This window comes from Pinus tabuliformis, chromosome 2_2 (genome assembly GCF_031772625.1).
Source record: "Pinus tabuliformis cultivar Carrire ecotype Pingquan chromosome 2_2, CPIR1, whole genome shotgun sequence".
In the NCBI taxonomy this organism is placed as follows: Eukaryota; Viridiplantae; Streptophyta; class Pinopsida; order Pinales; family Pinaceae; genus Pinus; species Pinus tabuliformis.
This window is the reverse complement of record NC_142300.1, coordinates 741,824,183-741,838,794: the sequence shown is the minus strand read 5'-3', so window position 1 is coordinate 741,838,794 and position 14,612 is coordinate 741,824,183.

The window sequence follows — 14,612 nt, the reverse complement described above, 5'->3', positions numbered from 1 at the left end:
CATCTTGTCAACCACCTCATATTCCATGTGAGGACATATTATGTTGGTTTCATCTTATCATTATACGAACATATGCCTTCAAGAATATTTCTGGAGGAAGAGATCCTTCTTATCATACGTATGAGTTAAATAATATGCCCATGTTTATCTACAGCTATATGATCACATGGCTTAACTTATCAAACATATACTTACCTCTTTTCTCCTTTTGTTCATCTAGACATCCTTCAATAGTTTCCTTTCCTTACTTAAAGGTTATTCAACCATTTTGACATGCTACTCTCCTTCATCATCATACCATATTTCTAAAGCATAGATCTTCCATAAGATGGAATGATCTACTAGACACTTGCTTTTCCCAAGTACAGGTGAACCTTCTAAAGAAGATTCCAATGAAATATATTGATCGTCCTAATCCTACAAATGATACTTTCTAATTATTATGATGTATGATGAATTATTTATATCCTCTATCATGCTATATGACTTTCTTAACATCTACTACTTATGCTTTCAATGAGGTTACCAAGAGCTACTTTATTTCTATAATGAACACTACATTCTAGTAGACTTGTACTTCAACTATCCTTTCAAGCTTATATAGTGATGTCATAAGCTCTTGCTTCAATTTTATGCTTTTAATATGATGCCACCACTTACTATGATGCATCTTATCAAAATTACAATGATAACTATCTTTCACAAAAACTGAAAAGAACTAAGTGAAGGAGATTATCTTAGTCATAGTAGATATCTTGGAATTCCTCCTTATATTTCTTCATCTCGGGTTCTTCCACATCTTCAGAAACATGGAATTCATTCATTTATTTCCTTTTCTTATTTTCATTCTTGAGTTTCATACATTCTCTCTTGAAATTCCCATACTCATCACAACCATAGCATTGTATCTTCAACATATTGGTCTTTTTCTTTTTCTCAGGTCCAAATTTTCTTTTTCTTCTAGTCATGGAAGCAAATGCTTCAACTTTTTTTCTTAGTCCTACATCAAAATTTTCCTTTAACATGGTTTATTCAATCTTAAATAATGACCAGAGTTCATTGAATGGGGTGGTTTCCTTCTTTCCATAGTTTCTTAATAAATAGTTTCCTAATTCATCAGGTAGTACATTAATCACCACAATGGTCATCTCTTTGTTGGACATCATTTCACCCAACACTTGAATTTGGTATCATATTTGTGACACCATCATAAGATATGAATTTATCCCTTCTTCCTTTGATACCTTCATCATATATAGCTCATTTCTAAAATATATTATTTCCCCTACAATGCATATAGAGAATAACTATACCTTCTTGTCATAGTTGTCTTTTGACTTCTCTAATTTTTCTACATAAGGGATGAGAGAATCCTTGATTGATTCTATAAGGATTATCTGAGCCCTTTTTTCTCCCTTCAAGTACTTTTCAAGAGATTGAGCTTCTTCATTTGGTAGTTTGAAAATTAAACCCTTAACATGTCCAATGACTTCATTTTCTATGAGGATCAAATATGCCCTCTTCTTCTATCCAAGGAAAGTTGATGACCCAATAAACTTATTGTTCTCCTTACAAAATGAAGTCATTTTGATAGTACATTTAGTCATAGATATACAGATACTTAATTGGCAAGTGAATATGCTCCTTTGATGGATATATCATTAAATTGATTCCTTCTTTATTTTGATGATGATGATGATAGCTTCCTTGAAGAAGACGATGCTTCCTCTTTTACATATGTATTTCTTCAAATATGCTTGAAATGTGAACCTTGTTCTAATGATATGGATATCACCTGGATATCTTTGACTGTGATGGTAATTATTCTTATTGCTTCATTTAAATGGAGACTTCAAGATGCTTCAAATGTGTAGTCCTTATTTGAGTGGAGACAAGGTCCTCGAGGTCTTTCTTTTTCTTGTGATGATGATGTGTGATTTTTTAAGAAAGCTTTGAGTGTATAATGCTTCTTGAATGAGCTAGGGTTTTGAGGCCTTCCTAATTCCTTATGTTTCTTAGTTCTTATCAATCCCTTCTTGATAGCTAAATGCATATCTAATGTCTTAACCTTTCTTGGTGGTGCTTATTTAAGCTTCCTTTCGTTGTCTTGTCACCTTGGCTCTAATTCCATGTTGAGAAATCTAGGGGAAACAAATTAGATGATTCTCTTACTTTGGTAACTGCTTATGATATATTTTTAATTAAATTAATTAGCTTCTTATTTAAATTGATTATAATTAGTGTTATTATCATCAAATAAATACCAAATCATAAATAACAATGAGACAAGAAGACACAAGGTGTAGGAAATGATCGAGGGCCAAAATCTCTCATCTTGGAAGGAAAACCCACAAGAATTATTCACTTCTTATATAACTTCAAATTACCAATTTGAATACCTATGACCCTTGACCAAAAAAACTTCAAGAATAAGTCAAACTTCTCTTTTGAGAAACATTGTGCTTCAACCTCAAATTCGAACCTACAATAGGGACTATAATTTATCATTACTATAGAAACCCTATTTTCTGCACGTGTGAGAGAAGGTGGTGATTTTCATTTTTCCTATCCTTTCCTTGAGATATTTTCTTCTCCTAGATAATTCAGATTGCAAATGAAGACTTCTTATTATACAAATATCAAATTCCTAGTGTGCTTTCAATTTGGTACTTGCTGGGGAGAAGTGATGCGCTAACTTCACACGTGTGAGGAAAGAGAGCTCGAAAACAATCCTTATAATACTTTTATCTTCCTCTCTTCTTGTATTTCCCTTATTCTCTTGGTCGGAGACTCATTTTTGTCTTATGATTGAAATTATTGATTATGATCTAACCTTCTCTTCAATGAGGATGACTACACTTATTTATATCTTCCTCAAATGCCATAATAGGTCAAATTTTCCATCTAGAAAGGCCGACTTGTTGCATCATGACTTGGCCTTCCCTGGTCTTTGACTCAAATAATATTTACTTTTACAATATATAACATGCCCAAAGGGCTTCTGTACATGACAATGACTCAATTGACTTCTAGACTGAATGATAAGCCCTAAAAGCACTAGATGGGTGATTGACCTATAAATCAAATAGCCTTGAGCATGAAACCCATGCCTCACGAAATAAAAATAATAATTTTATTTCTCTTTTCATTAAATATATAAAATCATGATTTCACATGTCATTATGAAGACTAGACCTAGTTATATATTTCAATGCTCCGTCTTAACTAAGGAGGTATTCATAATCCATACAAGGTACTTAAACATTCTCAATCTGAAAAATTCTCATAAGAAGAGTAAGATTCTTAAGCGATCTCATAATATACTCCCTTATATTATGCTAGTGCATCTCATCATACGAAATAACATTTTCACATAGCAAGGCCTTGACTAACAAATCTATGTCTCGACAAGATTAGAGCACAATCCTAGCCATACCAATGACTAACATATACCATCATCATTGTCTCTTAAGGAACACATCCCACCCAAGTGCTCATGAGGTATGTCCTTTTTGGAAAATTCCTATCATGGAATAACACATCCTCAAGGTATTTTGTCTTTGACTACTCTTACGTATTGGATGTCACACTGCATCCTCAAATAGTATCAGAATAAATTTTAGATGCTTACCCAATCCTCCATTCTTTCTTCACAATATGAAGGCAAGAATAATGTGTTTATCTCTCCCTCTTAACTAGGGAATATATATACATTCCTGTCAAAGGAATGTACCTAAGCTTGCTCTAATACAACGACCTTTCTGATCTGCCACTTTTCTAGTGACTTGATTCCAAGCTCCCTCTAAACTAGGTACTTGTTTCCAATGACAATTTTATGCACTTTGGTGGACATCATGGTAACTTAAGCTACACATAGATCTCCTCTCCATGTCATGAATTTTCATATTCATGATTATGGAGCCTTTATCTTCTACTTTTTATTCGTAGTGAATAATTCATCCATCACTTTCCTTCAGGAACCATATCATTCATTTCATCCTTCTCTGTATCGAAAATTGATCTTCTAGTCCAAATTTGGATTTTATTCATACGACTACCTTTTCCAAGTCATGTTACTTTTGGGATCTTCCATCCATTCTCACAAGTACTAGTTGTAGGTGACATCTACAATTCTCTTTCAATATCCCTATATCATCCCAACTAGATGTTCAAAAATGAAAGTAAACATCAAATCAAATTTACCTTTTATGATGGCCTTTCATCATGACATATTATTCATACAACATAAACATCCTACATATTAATAAACACATCTCCAAGAAATTCAATGTCAAGGGTCTCCTTCCTTTACAAAATTTATGAGAGTCTTCATACCTTCTCCATGGATATGTCCTAGAAAATTCTTTTACTCATCAGATGTTGATCACTTTCTCTTATCTAATGTGGCCATAGTTGCATTTCTTATGAACTCCTCTTCCTTTCTTCGCATATTGTTCCCAAGAACTTCTATATATAGCTCCTTCATCTTGTCAACCACCTCATATTCCAATTGTGGAAAGATTATGTTGATTTCATCTTATCAATATGTGAACATATTCCTTCGTGCATCTATCCATAGGAAGAGATCCTTCTTCTTCGATCATACTTATGAGGTCGAGCATTTAACCATGCTTATCCACAACTATCTAACGACATGATTTAATTTAAAATACCTCTTTTTTCTTTTTCATCATCTAGACTTCCTTCGGAGCCTTCTTTTCCTTGATTAAAATTTCATCAACCATTTTTACATTGTGCACTCCTTCATCATCATACCATCTTCCTTTTAAGCCATATATCATACATAAGGTGGAATGATTAGCTAGACACTTGCTTTTACGAAGTAGAGATGAACCTTCTAATGAATATTCCAATGAAGGATCTTGATTATCCTCATCATGCAAATGCTCGTTTCTAATGATGATTATGTATGACAAATTATTTCTATCTTTTATCATGTTAGATGAATTTATTAATATTTACTACTTATGTTTTTAATGAGGTTACCAAGAGATAATTTATGTTATGCAACCATCTCACAAAATAGAATAAGATATAGATAAATGACTTCAAATTTAGTCTCTTCGAGGGGGAAACCTCCTTTACATTACACAAATGAACAATTCTTGGATTATTCAAATGAAAAAACCTCCTTTATATATATAGGAGTCTAACGGGTCACAATATAATAAGAGCTGTCATAAAAATAATAATGTAAGGGAACAACAATAAAAATGGTTGGCTTCTATGGGGCATAATAATAAAACTATGGGGACTACATGGGAAAAAACTAATAATAAGGGGGGCTACACTAACAATAAAATGAGGGAATACACTAATATTATAGGGACCTAACATGCCCCTCTCCTTCAAAAAGTGTTTTTCTCAATGCTTGAGTAGTTCTAGATGATTTTGTATAAAATTCTGATCCTCCCATGTGGAATCTTCAGTGGATAAGTTCTTCCACATGATGAGATACTCCTAAATTGATTGATTTCGTAGCTATCGAGTTCTGTTTCCATGATTTCTTTAGGTTCCAATATGATTTTTCCTTCCTCTCCAAGTTTTGGAAATATTGTTTGGACTAGGAGCTTGTCACCTATAACCTCATTTAAGCATGAAATATGAAAAAATGGGTGCATTCAAGAGGATGCAGGAAGCTCCACTTTGTATACCATAGTACAAATATTTTGCAACACCTTGTGAGGATAATAATACTTTGGTGATAATTTATTATCCTTCTTAGCTTACCTGAGGTACATTTGTTTGTATGGCTATAGCCATAAAAATACCTAGTCACCTATCAAAACGTATTTCACTTCGATGTTAATCTGGATGTTGTTTCATTCTATTTTGCACCATACTGAGGTTATCCTTTGAGAGTTGGAGAACTTTCTGTTGATACTCAATGTGATCTTCCACTTCTTGAACCTTAGAATTTTCTCTTAAACATGATGTGATAGACAGTGGATGATATCCATAAAGTGCCATAAATGCAGCCGTTTTTTCCTAGTATGGAAGGAAGTGTTATACCACCATTCAGCCAGAGGTAACCACTTGACCCATTATGTTTGTTTATTAGATATAAAGCAGTGAAGATATCCTTCCAAAACTTTATTCATTGTATTATTTTTCCTATCAGATTGAGGATGGTAAGATGAGTTATGAGCCCATTGAGTACCTAAACAAGAAAATAACTCCATCCAAAAATTTCTTGTTAAAATGGAATCTTTGTCGCTTACAATAATCTTTGGGTTTCCATGTTGCTTTTGAATTGTGTCCATAAATGAAGTAGCAATTGTACTAGCCGGAAATGGATGAGAAAATGCACAAAGATGTGCATACCTGTTAAGTCTATCAACTACCACCATGATGGAACTCTTTCCTTCAGACATGGGTAAACATGTGATAAAATCCATTGAAACCTCCTACCAATGTTGACTTGGAATGGATAAAGGTTGTAACAAACATATGGTCTTAATTGTCTCAACTTATTTTATTGGAAAACCAAACATCTGGCCACAAACTTTCAAATATCATATTTAATGCCATCCCAAAAAGAATTCCTTATTAAAACTCTGGTAAGGTTTTAAAAATCCTGAATGCCCTACTACGGGATAGGTGTGCAATTCTAGAAGAATATTTCATTTGAATTGGGAGTTCTTACAAAGGTATAAGTGATCTTTGTACCATAATGAATAATTTTTCCAACTAGATGTATCAGATGTACTGGGATCTTTCTGCAACTTTTGAATGAGTTCCCACACTTCTTCATCATTCTTCAATTCATCCCTTGCTTCAGTTATCCAATCTAGTTGGATAATAGAAATTTCACAAAGCAATGCTTCCACATCCTCATCCTTTCTTGAGAGTGCATCTACAACAAAATTTTTCTTCCATTTTTTGTAGATGATTTCAAAGTCATAACCCAACATCTTTGTGACTAATTTTTGTTGCTCTTCTGAAGATAATATTTTTTCTAAAATTTATTTAAGACTATCATGATCCATTTTCATCTTGAAGTGTCTTCCCATTAGGTAAGGTCACCATTTATTAAGTAAATGTAGTATTTCCAACATTTCCTTCTCATAAATAGATTTGTGTAAATGATCTCTTTTGATTGGACAACTTTCAAGAGAAATGGGTTTTTTGTATTGCATTAAAAAACAACAAATCCATTTCTTGAGGCATCACATTTCATAATAAAGGTTTTTTTGAAATATGGCATAGCTAAGAACGGTGCTTAGCACATTGCCTCTTTAAGATGTTCAAAGGCCTTAATTTATTCCAGAGTTGAATAAAATGCATCTTTCTTTAGTAATGTTGTTAGAGGAGCTACTATTCTTGCATAATTCTTAACAAACATGTGAATAAACCCTGTCAAATTGAAAAATCCTCACAAATTGTTTATGGATGTGGGAATTTTCCATTCCTTAATGGATTTAATTTTGTTAGGGTCTACCTTAAAACTCTCATGAGATACAATATGGCTGAAATATTCTACCTCCTGTACTCCAAAGTAGAATTTGAAGGTTTTTTCATATAATTGTTTCTCCTCCAATAGTTTGAACACATGTTGAACATGATCCTTCCAAGACTTGTTGTAGTTTAGTATATCATCAAGAAATACTAACATAATTTTTCTAAGGAATGGTTTGAAAATGGAATTCATCAAACCTTGAAATGTAGAAGGTGCATTGGTAAGGCCAAATGACATGACCAAAAAATTCATAATGACCCTCGTGAGCTCTAAATGTTGTTTTCAGAATGTCTTCAATCTTCATTCTTATTCGATGATATCCTGAACAAAGATCCAACTTGGTGAAGTAAATTTCTCAATGTAATTCATTTAATAATTCATAAATGATAGGAATGGGATATTTATCTTTAATTGTGAGCTTGATGAGCTCCTTATAATCAGGACACATGTGCCATGACCTATCCTTCTTGTGCACCAATACTACTAGAGCAGAGAAAGAACTTTGACTAGGTTAAATTATACCAACCTGTAGCATTTTTGCAACCATACGTTCAAGTTAACTCTTTTGCGCATAGTGATATCTATAAGGCCTAATGTTTGGAGGAACACTTCCAGAAATAAAATGAATTGCATGATCATGATCAGGATTAGGTGGGATGCCTTTGGGAGTCTTAAATACCATGGAATGATTGTCCAAGACTTATTGGATATCTAGAGAAATAGATGATTTCAATGTTTGAGCTTCTAGTGAACATAATTGTGCAATTACACCCCATTGTTCTTTCTTTAGAAACCTTTTCATACCATTAGAGATGCTTATACTTCTTGGTTTCCACGTGATACCCCTTAATTATGCTTTCTTTCGTTTCTAAAAAAATTCAAGAAAACTTCTTCAAAATTAAAAGCTATCATACCCAAAGATTGTAACCGTTGGACTTCTAGTACAACATCAACACCACCCATCAGAATGGAAATAATTAGACTATTCAATACATATTCTCCCATGGATAGCTTGATATTATTGTACATTCTAGGGAAATTTATGTTTCCTCCAGTTTCAACCATCACTTGACACTTTGGTGCTAGGTATAGAAAGAAATTAAATTTCTTAGCTATCTTACAATCAATAAAATTATTGGTACTACTTGAATAAATCAACACTATTATCTTTTTCTTCTTGATATGTCCTTCTATATTGAGATTTTGAGGAGTGGTAATTCCTACTAATGCATTAAAAGATATGGTTGGACACATTCCTTCATTATCTAGATGGTTCCTAGTGTATATCCTCTTCTTTTGATGTTTCTTGTTCCTTTTCTCCCTCCTCCTCACAATCTATGTAAAATAATTTATTCTTAGAAAAAATATGACCTTTAGTGTATTTTCTATCACAAGTGTAACAAATCCCTTTTTCTCTTTTTTCTTCCAACTGTTGTGGTGTCAGCCTTGCAGGTTGTGGAATGCTAGGAGAAACAACTCTTCCATATTTATAGTTGTAAGTAGTAGGCTTCCTTGTTGCCATAATTTTCCTTTTAATTTTTATTGTCAACCTTAATGCCTTCTCCAATGAATCAAGTTCCCAAAGGTGAAGCTCATGTTGGAAGTCCTCAATGTGCTCCACCATTGAACCCTTTTGTTTTAGATTTATCAATTTGCTAAAGAAGGCATTTCTCTTTGTATCCTCATAATGTGCGATAATTTCCTCCCTAAAAATTGACCTAGTGAAAATTAGTTTACGAGAGAAAAACCCTCGATAGCATACAAACTGACTGGGTTTTAAATATAACAATCCAATATGTACCTTTTGTTTGTTTTTCACATTATGGAGATCAAAATATTTCTCCATATGTAGCATCCATGTTACGGGATCCTTGCCATAAAACATCCTCATATTGATCTTTGGAATATGGTGCATCCTCAATCCAACATTAGAGTGTAAGAAATCATGATTACCATTCTTTTTTTCTCATCATGAGTTTCCTCTACTTTCCTTTCCCCATTAGGAAACATTTCTTGTAGCAACTTTGTAAGAGTTCCTTCAGACCTTCCATGCTTTCTTCAAATATTCCAAGTTTCCTTTCAATTTTTCTTCTATTCAATTGATATTATCTTCCATTCCATTCTTCAAACCATCCATATTACCTTCTGTTACTTTTTCTGAGAGTGAAATTTGTTACACTTGGTCTCGTAATTCTGATATATCATGTTGAATTTCTTGCTCTTCTTCATGTTTCACAGTAGATATTTTTGGTTTCTTACTAGGTGTTTCCATTTTCTTTCCTAGGGGAATCAATTAATGATAATTATTCTTCACTATGCCCTTTGAATCACTCCAAACTAATTTTTCAAACAAAACTTTTGCAAATTTCAAAAATGCACACCTTTTTTTTTTTCTCTTTGTAGGAGCTCAATATTGAATATGTTCTATCTCTTTAATTTCGGACCTCCACGGTCGGAAATGTCATCCTATGGTATCCCTCTATGAATTATTTCCAATCCACAAGGAAAACCAATATTGGAGTCTTCAGGAAAGAGTTATGCATGATATACCATGATGGTATGATTATAGAGTCCTTCAAGACAACAAACTTGTATGGAATGCCACGTGTCACCGCTTCAACTATAGTTTGTTCACTTTCAACCAGTTTTTAGAACATTCAATTTTTATATATGAAACAAATGTTATGACAATTTTCCCTAGGTCATCTGTTTGAGATCAAATTTAGGAGCCTTGAAAAACCCTAAGTTCCTCGGATCATATCTCTACAAATATAACGAACCAAGATCTGATTCTTTTACACAAAGTTCACCACTATGTGAAGAAGAGAAACACTAAAATACCAAGATATAATACCAAATGTTATGTAACTAGCTCACAACATAAAAGAAGAGATAGATCAATGATTTCAAAACTAGCATCTTTGAGGGGGAAACCTCCTTTACATTACAGAAATGAAAAATTCTTGGATCATTCAAATGACAAAACCTCCTTTCTATATATAGGAGTCTAAGGGGTCACAATATCACATGATCTGACATAACAATAATAATGCAAGGGCACACCAATAAAAATACTAGACTTCTATGGGGCATAATAATAACAATATGGGGACTACATGGGAAGAAAAATAACAATAAGGGGGCTACACTAACAATAAAAACGAGGGAATACAGTAGTATTAAAGGGACCTAACACTTTATTTATATAATAGTTGCTACATTCTTGTAGACTTATACTTAAACTATCCTTTAAATATTTTATAATGTTCTCATGAGCTCTTGCTCCAATATTATGTATCTAATATGATGTCATCTCTTAATATTATGCATCCTAGCATACTCACAATGATAGAGATCTTTCACAAAAACTGAAGTGAATTAAGTGAAGATGATTCTCTCAGTAATAGTAGATATCCTCCTTCTTTGATTTCTTCATCTTAGGTTCTTTCACATCCTTGGTGACATAGGATTTGTTACAACTCAAACTAGTAGGGGGCCTAAAAGGGACTCCTTAAGGGTCAACTACTAGATCAAGGGAAATAAGGTAGACTTAGCGCATTTTCACCTTCACTAAAATCCATACTTTTTACAGACTTTCATCGATGGGAGGAGACCCAGTATATGGAAAGTCACTGGTGAAGGTTGAATCAACAAATGGATGTGAAGCTAACTTAGTGATGATTTTCTTAGAAAGAGGTCAAGAATGGAGCTTACTTTCTCTTTAAGCGAGGTACAAATCTTTCTAAGAGAAGGAGGTGAGGATTTAAGGGCTAGTTTGAGGGGATATGACTTGTAAAGGAGATTCTCAATCCCTAAGATCCTTATTAAACTTGGTAACCAAGTGGTTCTTGTAGACTTGACTTTTCAAAGGTATTGGACCACACAAGACCAAGTGGACCCAACCTAGGTTAAGGGGACACATTTTAGCAATAAATGATGATATGATCCCAGACAAGGGAGGGAAAAGGGTCAAAACAAGAATTTCCACTTAAATGCATTAAATTGATCCTATAAGGTACTAGCGTAGGGAACACCAGGGAAATGTTTGATCTTAGAGCTAGGGCTTGGGATATCTCACAAACCCACCATTGGAATATCTTCGAATTTGGAGGAGACCTTGAGGACACACCAACACAGTAGAGGCTAGGAGATTAAAATTTTGTTATGGCTACTTTGTCAGGAAAATGATGCCCTAGGTGACCCAACTTTATTACTGTTGGCTACTTAGGGCCTGACCCAGGTTCAACAGTGAGTTTAGCCAAGAAAATTCTAGTACTATTGGCCCATTCCGCAACAGTCCACAGAGTGCAGGCTGAGGTCTCACCCAAAGTAATATGGGAGGGTGTTGGAACCAAGTTTTTGCACCCTAGGGATGTCTTGTAGGTTCTGGAGGTTCGCGATCCTAATTTGTGTGCTACACTGCTCCATGCAACTTTCTATTCTTCGCAACTCGTGTACACCTTTGAAAATACAATATTATTCTGATCCGATCCTTACTATGCTATTATATTAGTGCTTAGTTTGTGCGGGCCTAATATTCTTATCACTTATTCCACTTTCAAATAAGTGCGCGTACTCGAAAATAATATAAGTGCATAAAGTTAACCAGAACATAGAAATACAGATCTACAAATAGATGCGCAATATCCTAAATCAATATTATCTTTATTAATACTCAAGTTCAATTAAAGACCCGACTCCACCCTGCGCACTCAGCAGTACGGTTCTGTGCACTCAGTTGCAGACTCTACTAGGCCTCTGCGCACTCAGCTGTAGAGCCTCTACCTACAACTACAACCCAATACACTTCAGATCCACTTCTATCCTCTAACCATGCCTTCGCAACTATCTATTACTTCACAAAAACTCCAAAATTGTCTTTACACGTAGAGCCTTGCTCTATTTATACAATCCCATGGTCCGCGGACAATGGGTAGGCCGACATACTATACATTAAATTACATTATTTTAGGGTGGACAACACTAGACTCTTGTGCTCTGCACCCACATTTCACAGGGTATTTACATTACATTGACAAAAACTTGGGCTTTAGGCCCTAGAAACATGCCATGGGGGGATCCGCTGCCCGACAGGCCCCCAACACAATCATCGTGATTTGTCTCGAGTCACTTTGTAGGTGCGGAGATATTGGTGTGAAGTTCTTCTAACTATGTCTGGGCTACGAGAAGATCTGTGATGCACTTCTCTACCATTTGCTAGATCTGCTCTACTCGCTCGGCTGAATCCTCATTATCAGGGTCAAATCCATAACTTAAGTCATACATCGCTTTCATTGTGTGAGTTTTCTTTCAATGTTGGCCATGATGAGTAAGGCCTCATCAATCTAGGGCTGGAAACGTGCTTTAAGTATTGCCCCTTTTGGCACACGACATCCACTTGTTCCTTCTATGCCTTCGCCTACTATAGTCTGGCGAGTCATTGAGTAAGGGAAATCACCTGTACAATGGCTTGAACACTGTCGTACTCCTATTTCAACTCGCGTGCCTATGTCTCTAAGCACTATAGGTCTGGGTCTTCTTGTAGGTGCATAAGTATGGTTAGTGCTTGCTCCAACATCCTGGTGCACCCTTGTGTGGCATGGCTAATTTGTTCCAACCCCATGTAGATTGCATCGGCACGCTACTCGCAGACTTCTGGGGGTGTGGAAGGTTGTGCCTTCAATCACAGTTTGGTGAATTGTAGGTTCAACTCCAACTGATCCTTTGTCGCTTCCTCCTGGACCTCGCGGACTCTGGCCGCCAATCTATTGACCCACTCTACTATTGGTAGCTCTGCCGACACGACCAACTCTAGAATGCTCCTGTATGCATCCACTACATCCTGTTCCAGTCTGTGAGCTTGCGCAACCAACTCGTCCTATTGGATGCTGAGCTGGTCTATGTTGAATTTTTTCTCATGCAGGACCTGGATCGCTCGGCCTTCTCAGGCACAACGCTCTGCAATGACCTCATCTTGCAACTAGTACAAAATTGCATGTTGTAAGGTGGCAAAGTTCAAGTTGATGCCTTTCATGTTGCTTATCGCAGCCCGGTTATCCTCACTTGCTGCTTCTAGCGCACCTTTAGGCAATATGAAGGTGTTGCCCATATGGGAGCATAACGTCTGTTCGGCCTCAACAGTTCCTCCTGCGACATACTGAGCCATTGTGGTTGTTTGGGGGTGTTGTACCTGTAAACCTTGTAGCTACACATTGAGCACCCCCAACATAGTGTTTTTCTCCATCCACAATCCCTGGAGCGTGTCCTTTGTGACCTCACAGATCATTTTTCTGATATACAAGAGATCACCTTTTGTGAGCATGATCAGGTCGTTGGATGTCTTCGTGGCTTTTCCCTTCTTCTGGGGAGCTATTTTCTCAGGGCCACGTGGCCGTTTGAGTTGGGTTGATGTCGAACCGGGGTTCGCACGTTCCTCTATCTTGTCCCCTTCCCCTGTTTGCTACCCCGTGGACATCTCCTGACCCTCCTCGGGCTCTCTGGTTAGCAAGGTTGTGGTCTCTATCATCTGTGTTGTTGCTGATGCATTAGCCGCCTTCTACTGTGTGGCTTCTTCTTGTTCCTGGCACCTCCTCTCAGCCAGCTGCACATCGCTGAGCTGCGACCTTCTCCATTTCTACCAAGTCTAAGGCAGACCACTCTATAGGCCATTCATTCATTACTATGAAGATCGCATCATCCGTTGCTATGAATGGAAGCTTTACCCATTTACATGCTGGATCCTTGCACGCTCGAATATACAGGTTATGCATATCTGCCTTGAATTATGTCACACTTTACAAGCTATTATGAACTGTAGGGGACAAGCACGGCTTGCAGTTGATCCATGTTCTGATGCTCGCCTCCAAAAACATCTAGAACACCTTTACGTTGCAAATCTTGTTCACGTCTTTTGTAGCCCAAAGTGAGGTCTACCTCGTGGCTTTGGGCAGGTCACCCTCAATAGTGGGAAACTGGCTATCCACCAACAGCTCCCCTGCAACCAATAGGATGGATAAGAGAAACCATGCATAGTGGAAGGTCTTACCTTGCTCCTCGGCCACCCTGTAGTTCTTCAAGAACTCGTCGCAGAGGAACTATGCCCAGTTGAACTTGACCACCTCTGCACATTACG